Source organism: Arvicola amphibius, chromosome X (assembly GCF_903992535.2).
Source record: "Arvicola amphibius chromosome X, mArvAmp1.2, whole genome shotgun sequence".
NCBI classification, from domain to species: Eukaryota; Metazoa; Chordata; class Mammalia; order Rodentia; family Cricetidae; genus Arvicola; species Arvicola amphibius.
In genome coordinates, this window is record NC_052065.1 from 99,015,941 (window position 1) to 99,023,612 (window position 7,672).

The window sequence follows — 7,672 nt, forward strand, 5'->3', positions numbered from 1 at the left end:
CTGCTGAATAGAAACTACTTCAGTGATCAATATTGTCTATTCAAAGCCAGAAGCCTTTGTAATTGTAAGGACAAGGGAAAATAATCAATCAAGAAAATGTTAGCTAACCTTCTTGTTAGATTATCTTAACTTAAAAATGTCATTTGTTCTCATTGTTTCCAGAAGCACCTGTAAAGTAATGAAAGAAACACTATTTCAGGGCCAACAGTGCGCTCATCCTTCAATAAAGATATTGACATCACTAGGAGGGCTCTGTCAAGCTGAAAATCCTTATTATGCAAAAATGCCTTTCAAAAGTAGTGTGAGCCACAATGACATGCAATCTGTTACTTTTCATATTGCAATAATGGTATATTTCCTTCATAGCTTAGAAAATGTTCATAAAAATCTCTTCAGTGCAGGCTTTACCATTAATAAGTCTCTGATGTGTTTTGAGGGGAAATACGATGAGAATAGACATTATGGCTGGAAATTTTGTTATTCCTAGTTGTCTTCTCCAGCTTAAGTTAATTTGTTATGCATTTTCAAAAGGATTTCAATTTATTTAAATTTTTAAAATATCTCATGGAATTACAGATTTTTTCGTCTACTTAAAATATACTGCTTCATAACTAGTGAATGATAAGGAGTTGTTATTTTAAAATAAATATTGGAGTATATTTTGGTGCATTAAAAATGTGTTTTTTGTCAGTTTGGATGCTCACCTTCCTGGACCTGGGCAGAGTTGGAGGACTATGGACTTCCCGTAGTATAGGGAACCCTGACTGCTCTTTGTCCTGGAGAGGGAGGGATGTGGGTGGAGGGGAGGGGAGGGAAGTGGGAGGAGAGGAGGAGATGGAAATTTTAATAAAGAAATAAAATAAAATAAAATTATCAGGAAAAGTAAAAAATGTGTTTTTGTTCTGGTAGATTTTATAACCATAACTTTCTTGTTTTGCATAGTTTCATTATAATGAATGCATGTGATTTTTTTCTCTGGGTATGTCCGTTATATTTCTTGAATCTGAGTTTATAAAAGTTTATATCTATAGTCTATGCTTATATGTTCATATCTACAATACAGTTTTTTATATCCACACATATCTAAACGTAGTATATGCGAGAGATCTCTAGAAATTTAGATAGATAAGAATAGAATAAATAGATGATAGATTACCCTATCTATATCGCAGCACCTATCTATGTAATATAGATAGTTACATAGGAATTTAGATGGATAGATAGATAGATTAGATAGAGTATATAGATAGTAGATAGATAGCATAATAGATAGATAGATAGATATTATAGATGAATAGATAGATAGCAGTAGATGTATAGATTAAAGTAGCAGATAGAGAGATAGAGCTAGAGAAGAACAGAAAGGAGAGAGATAGAGAGATCAGAGAGAGAGCAGACCGAGAGAGAGAGAGAGACTAGTAGATAGCATGATTGTAAACAAAGTAGACTGCTTGTTCATTTCGGTTGGCCATAATCACACAGAAACTATATGAATTGCAACACTGTTTGGCCAATAGCTTATATGTATTCTTCTTACATCTTAACCCATTTCTATTAATCTGTACATTGCCATTAGGCTGTGGCTTACTAGTAAGGTTCCAGTGTCTTTCTCCTTTGGAAGTTACATGTCATCTCCCTGACTCTACCTTTTTTCTCCTTGCATTCAGTTTAGTTTCCCCCTCCTAGCTCTATTCGGCCCTGCCACAGATCAATGGAGCTTCTTTACTAACCAATGGTAATATAACATATTCATAGCAAACAGGGGAATCCCACATCAGGTAGACAGATACGGATATAAATAGATGTAATTATAAATGCTGGTAATCAAGTGTGTATATATAGTTGAAGCGAAAATTTCTCATCTGAGCTGACATTGTTTCTCCAAACAAGAGCCATAGACTATTTATCAAAAACCTACCAACATGCACGATGAATCCCTATTTTAACTGTCCATCAAAGGTGTCCAAGAGACATAAAAAACAGTATTACTACTGGCTGTTGCACTTGATTGCTTTCCCAGAATGTTGAAGAGATTCCCAGTTGCTGAAGATACCATTTACTATAGACATAGAATCTGGAGGATCTGAGCTGGATTTGAACCTGAAGTCTCCCTAAGGACATAAATTTCATGGTGGCAAAAGGTGCCATGAAAGTTTCCAAGGAATGCATGTGAGCTATAATCCTAACCCCATCTATTAGACAATTAAAGTGTAAGAGGCAGTCATCATGGCATGATTTGGCTAAGGGTATAAAGAAGGGTATGTATGTCTTGGCAGTAACGCAATATTTTTTAAATTGGACTAAAATCCTCTCAACAAGGGAGATATCATACCTGATACTAGAAACCTAGCCCAAATACCAATGTTGGCAAAGTAATGGATCTTGGTGGAGAACCTCCATACCCATCTTATCTAACCATTAATTTCTAAATATATTCTAAATATTGATTGCTATACCCACATAATGAGTCTCAGTCATCATCATAAGAAACACCTCTTTGCAACAGATGAAGAACATCAAAGAAAACCACGACCCATTCAAAATGCAAATATGATCATTGTGGGAGCCAGCCATAACAAGCTAAATATGGACAGGTCACCCAAAGAAAGTTCTTTGCCAGAGTAGAACTTGGCCATTGATAAATTTAATAAGATGCCGGAGTCTCAGTAGTTTACCCTGCAGCAATACCTGGCTGCAGGAGGAACCACAAACTGAGATTACCCAAACGCCACCCAAGAACAGACCATTCAAAGGAAATGCCTGGCATTCCAACCCTTGTACATAGGATCACCTGCCAGTGCACATTCACCAGGACACCCCTAGACAGATGTCAGTCAATCAGAGGTCCTGAACTCCTCAGAAACCACCATCCCCACCTTTACTACTATAAAAACCCAATTCTAATTGAGCTTGAGGCTCTCTGGATATTCCAGTACATTGGACATGCAGTGAGACCAAGTTTGCAAACTTGATTAAAATAAAGGCTTTTTGCTTTTATATATGGGACTCAGTCTCCTTTGTTGGGTTTTGTGGGGACCCAGACGCCAGTGCCAGATTTAGGCATAACAATGCATGTGGTCACATTCCAGCAGATATTTCTGCAGGTACAACTATTTTACCTAAGGCTGAGAAATTATAGAAATAGAGAGTCCAAAAGATTATAAGAGCCAGAGGAACAGAGACTTGCAAAATATTGTGTTTCCATTGAATTGTCAGAGAAGGAACATCCACAAAATCTCCTATAATACGGCTGAATAAACAAAGATACACCAATAAGTACTCTACTGTAGAAGAGAAATTTCTCATGTGGCACATATCTATAACAATGAACTATAAGCAACTAAGGAATGCTTAAAAAAGGGGGAGAAATAATCTTCCCCAAGGGAGAGTACCCCCGAACTGTATCTAATATCAAGCGGTCAGACCTGAAATCCATAGACATACAAGAAATCTTAAAAGGAATGATCAGATTTTATTTCTATATTTAGAGGTGTGTTTTGTGGGTGTGTGTGTGTGTGTGGTGTAGAGGAATAATAAGGGAGGGTTGAAGAGGAAAAGAGGAAGCAGAAAAGTAATGCAATTGTATTTGAATTTCAAAAAGATTTAAATCACATGAAAAGGAATCTGAATAAAGTAAAACCACAATAAAGAAAAATAAATGAATTAAAATATAGTATATCATTTCCTCCTTCCATGTCCTCAGTCTAATTCCTCCGCATGTCCTTCATTCACTTCACTATCAAATCGATAGTCTTTTATATAATTATTTTTACATATATATAATAAATATATAAATTAACATTGTAAGTTTGTTTAATGTGGCTTGTGTGTATAATATAGATTCAGGGGCTGACCACTTTGTGTTGGATAAGAAATTAGGGGAGCTCAACACTGGGAAAGACCTAATTCATCCTTTGAGCAGTCATTAATTGCCTGTAGCTCTTCATATATAGGTAGAGCCTGTGAGATTCCCCATTCCAATTAGCATGTCTATTGTTAATATCATTAATATGTGTGTTCATTTATTGGGAATAAAATATAAATACCATGTATCAGGAACCTTAAGAGACAGGGGTAAAAATCATGTTTCCTACCCACAAATGAAATTCTCTGCTATCTTTTTCTACTACTCTTTATGGTGTATGGTTTTGGATACAATGCAGAAACAATTAAAAAAAACAGAATACATTAGTTTAATGTGTAGTTTAGAGAATTCATGGTTAGTCCTTTAATACAACATAAAAAAAGTGTCACCTAATTAGAGAGCATAATTCTTATTTGGTTTGAATAGGTCTTTTCACACAGGTAAAAATGGGATATAACACCTTGAATTAAAAAAAAATAGGTTGGTTACCAATGCAATGACCATATAGCAATGAATGGCACTGTAAAACTCAGACGTTTACTTTTGTTTTTTGCCCTTGAAGTCCAGAAAGGGCAAAAGTGATTCCTAGGCAGGCAGGACTGGGCTGAAGTCTGCAGTATTCATATTGCCGTTAGTATAAGTCACAGTGGCAGCTCCAGTTTTTCTCGGCCTTCACATTGTCTTTGCATGGGTGTGCAGTATACTCCATTTCTCACACTCTGGAGAAGCAGTGCAATGTGAAATCCCCTTCACAATTCATTTGAGGATGACATTGACCACTGAGGTAATCAGTGCAAAAATTTGTTTTGTGGGCAGACTAGAAAAGTTGCCAGTGCTCCTTCACAATTTCTTTCTGTGCTGAAAGGAATGTGGTGGGATCATTATAGAACAGCCAGTGGCATCTGCCTAGTGAGGGCTGTAAAATGCTGGAGAAAAATCTACTAAAGGATGATTGAACATAAGAAAGTTTCCTTTTAACAGCCAGAAAAGTTGTTGTACCAAGGAGAGAAAGGTAATTGTCTTTTCATCAGGCTCATATTCTATTATCACCATCAGAATATAAGACTGCAGAATTACTATTTGGCACTTTAGTGATGAAAGGGAGAAGCTAATCGAAAGCTTAACACAGTCCCAAAACATGTCAAATATCTAGGGAGTATGTGTGAAAATTCTTTTGTCACCCAACATTAATTATTCAAAACAGTCTCAAAATCCTAATAAGCACTATTTCCTTCAATAATGCTGTCAGGATATCAGGGAGCTGGTCTGCACTTGGTTGATGTGGTTTTGTTTTATAGAGCAATATATTCAGTTACATATGCTCAATTTCATATACACACAAAAAAAGGATAAACAGAACATTTGATTTTAGTATTTGATCATTTTATAAATGTATCTAATAATTTTTAGTTTGTTTAACCTCTACTATCCTCTTCCAGCCCCTCTCTCCTTTCCACTAAATCCCTTATTTCTAAAAGTTCTCCATTCTATTATTGTCTTTTTATTTGTGACCCATAAAGTTAAATTGGAGGTACTTGCATGACCATGAACGTGAGGATATTTATTAGAACATGAACAACTTTTTCAGTGGCTGTACAACCTGAGAAAATGATAGTCCACCTCCAATCATTCGGGGTCAGTGGTCCCTCATATAGCATCTTGCCATCAATGATTATATTAGGATTACTATTACTATGATAAAATACCATGAATCAAATCAACTTGGAGGAAAGTGCTTATTTTTTATCTTACAGGTTCACAATACAAGGCAAGTCATAGCAGGAGCTCAAATAGGGCAGGAACCTTGAAGAAGGAACTAAAGTAGCAATCATGGAAAAATTATGCTTCCTGGTCTTCTTCCTATGCTTTGTTCATCTTTCTTTCTTCCTATCTTCCTTTCTTCCTTTCTTCCTCCCTCCCTCCCTCCCTCCCCCCTCTCTCCCTCCCTCCCTCTCCCTCTCCTCTCCCTCTCCCTCTCCCTCCTCTCTCCATCTCTCACTTCTCTCTCTCTCTCTCTCTCTCTCTCTCTCTCTCTCTCTCTCTCTCTCTCTCTCTCTCTCTCTCTCTCTCTCTCTCTTTCTTCCATGTTAGTATGCCTGCTGGCATTGTCCTTGTTCAGCTTTTGTTTAGTTTAGTTTAGTTTTGTTTTGTTTTTAAAGGTAAGGTTTCTCTGTAGCTTTGGAGCCTTTTCTGGAGCTCACTCTGTAGATAAGTCTAGCCTCAAACTCACAGAGATCTGTCTGTCTCTGCCTCCTTAGTTGTGGGATTAAAGACATGCACCACCACATGGTTTTGTTCACGTATATATAGCTCAGTAAGCTATATTTTTGAAGGTGAATTTTCTCTGGCATTTATGAGACACAATCTCACAGCAGACTTCTTGGTCATGGCAATCTTTCAGCCCCTCTTCTTCATGTTTCCCTGAGACTTAGGTACAGGAATATTTTGGTTTTTGATCAGTTGTGGTTTTTCAATAAAGTTCCCATCTGCTGCAAAGAGAAGTTTCCTTTATGAAGGGTGGGAGCTATAGTTAGCTGTGGGTATAAGGATAAATATTTAGAATACAGTTAGAAATTATGTTCTAGTGAAAATTCAGTTGTAGGTTCTCTTCTAAGATTTATGCTACCACTATGCCTGGGTAGTTAGCCAGTTTTCAAGTACCAGGCATGATTTCTGTCCTATTGAATGGGGCTGTAAGTTCAACAAGATAGCTCTTAGTTATTGCCAAGAAACAAGTGCTAATATTACACCTAAAGGAAAACTTGCCAGTCCCATCTGCCCAACATTCAAGGTTCCATCATGCTCTTGTGGAGAGTGTTCTTGGGTTGTTGCCCTGTGCAGTTCAGCTGCAATGGATCCAAGTTTGAAACATGGCAACTTCGAAAGATATTACCAGGAGACCTAAGTCCATCAAAAAAAATCCAGAAAATTACCAGGTCTATGAAGATGGTGGCAGCTGCAAAGTATGTCAGGGCTGAGCGGGAGCAGAGGCCAGCTTGAGGGTATGGAACAAGCTCCTTGGCCTCTTTATTAGAAGGCTGATATTAAATTACCTGAGAACAAGAACAAATGCCTCCTTTTGGTGTCTACTCAGATCAAGGGATTTCTGGTGCTATTTATTCCTCAGTGGCCAAACAGATGAAGAATGAGGCAACTACCCTACCGCAGCAGGGAAAGAAGTTATGATTGCTGGAATTGGTAACAATTGAATTGTTAAATTCTGGATATGAATTTGATGAAGACCCTATAATTTTTAATCAGTTGAAGTCTGCTATCTCCTTCAAGATATAAGAGAAGTCTACCTTCTTTCTCAATACCGTTACAGCTGCTGAGAGCATGAGCCTTTATGATGACATCAGTGCTGATATGCTGCAGAATTCCCAGGAATCCAGTCTGGCCAGCATCATCTACTACACCCTGAAGGAGTCCACCAGCAGTGAGCAATGTTCCAGAACGACAGCTATGGGCAATGCCGGCAAGAATGCTTCTGATATGATTGACAAATTGACTTTGATGTTCAACTGCATCCATCAAGATGTCATCACAAAAGAGTTGATTAAAATCATATCTGGGGCTGCTGCTCTGGATTAATGAAAATCAAGTTGTACCCACAAATAATAGGTAAAGGAAACAGCAAGCTGGTTTTAACTGGTTGCTGTCTTTGTCAGAAGAACTTGGTCCACTGAGTTATAAATACAGCATGATTGTAAATTATCTTACAATAAACAAATTACAATAAGAAAGAAAAGAAAATCTTGCTGTGTTGACAATTGTTATGGACCAAAATCATCATAGCTAGGTAGGACT

General features: G+C 37.3%; 1 pseudogene; it reads left to right on the forward strand.

Annotated features, from left to right (window-relative positions):
• The first annotated feature begins 6,684 nt into the window (after window positions 1–6,684).
• LOC119805449 lies at window positions 6,685–7,456 on the forward strand (annotated as a pseudogene).
• The last annotated feature ends 216 nt before the right edge of the window (window positions 7,457–7,672 follow it).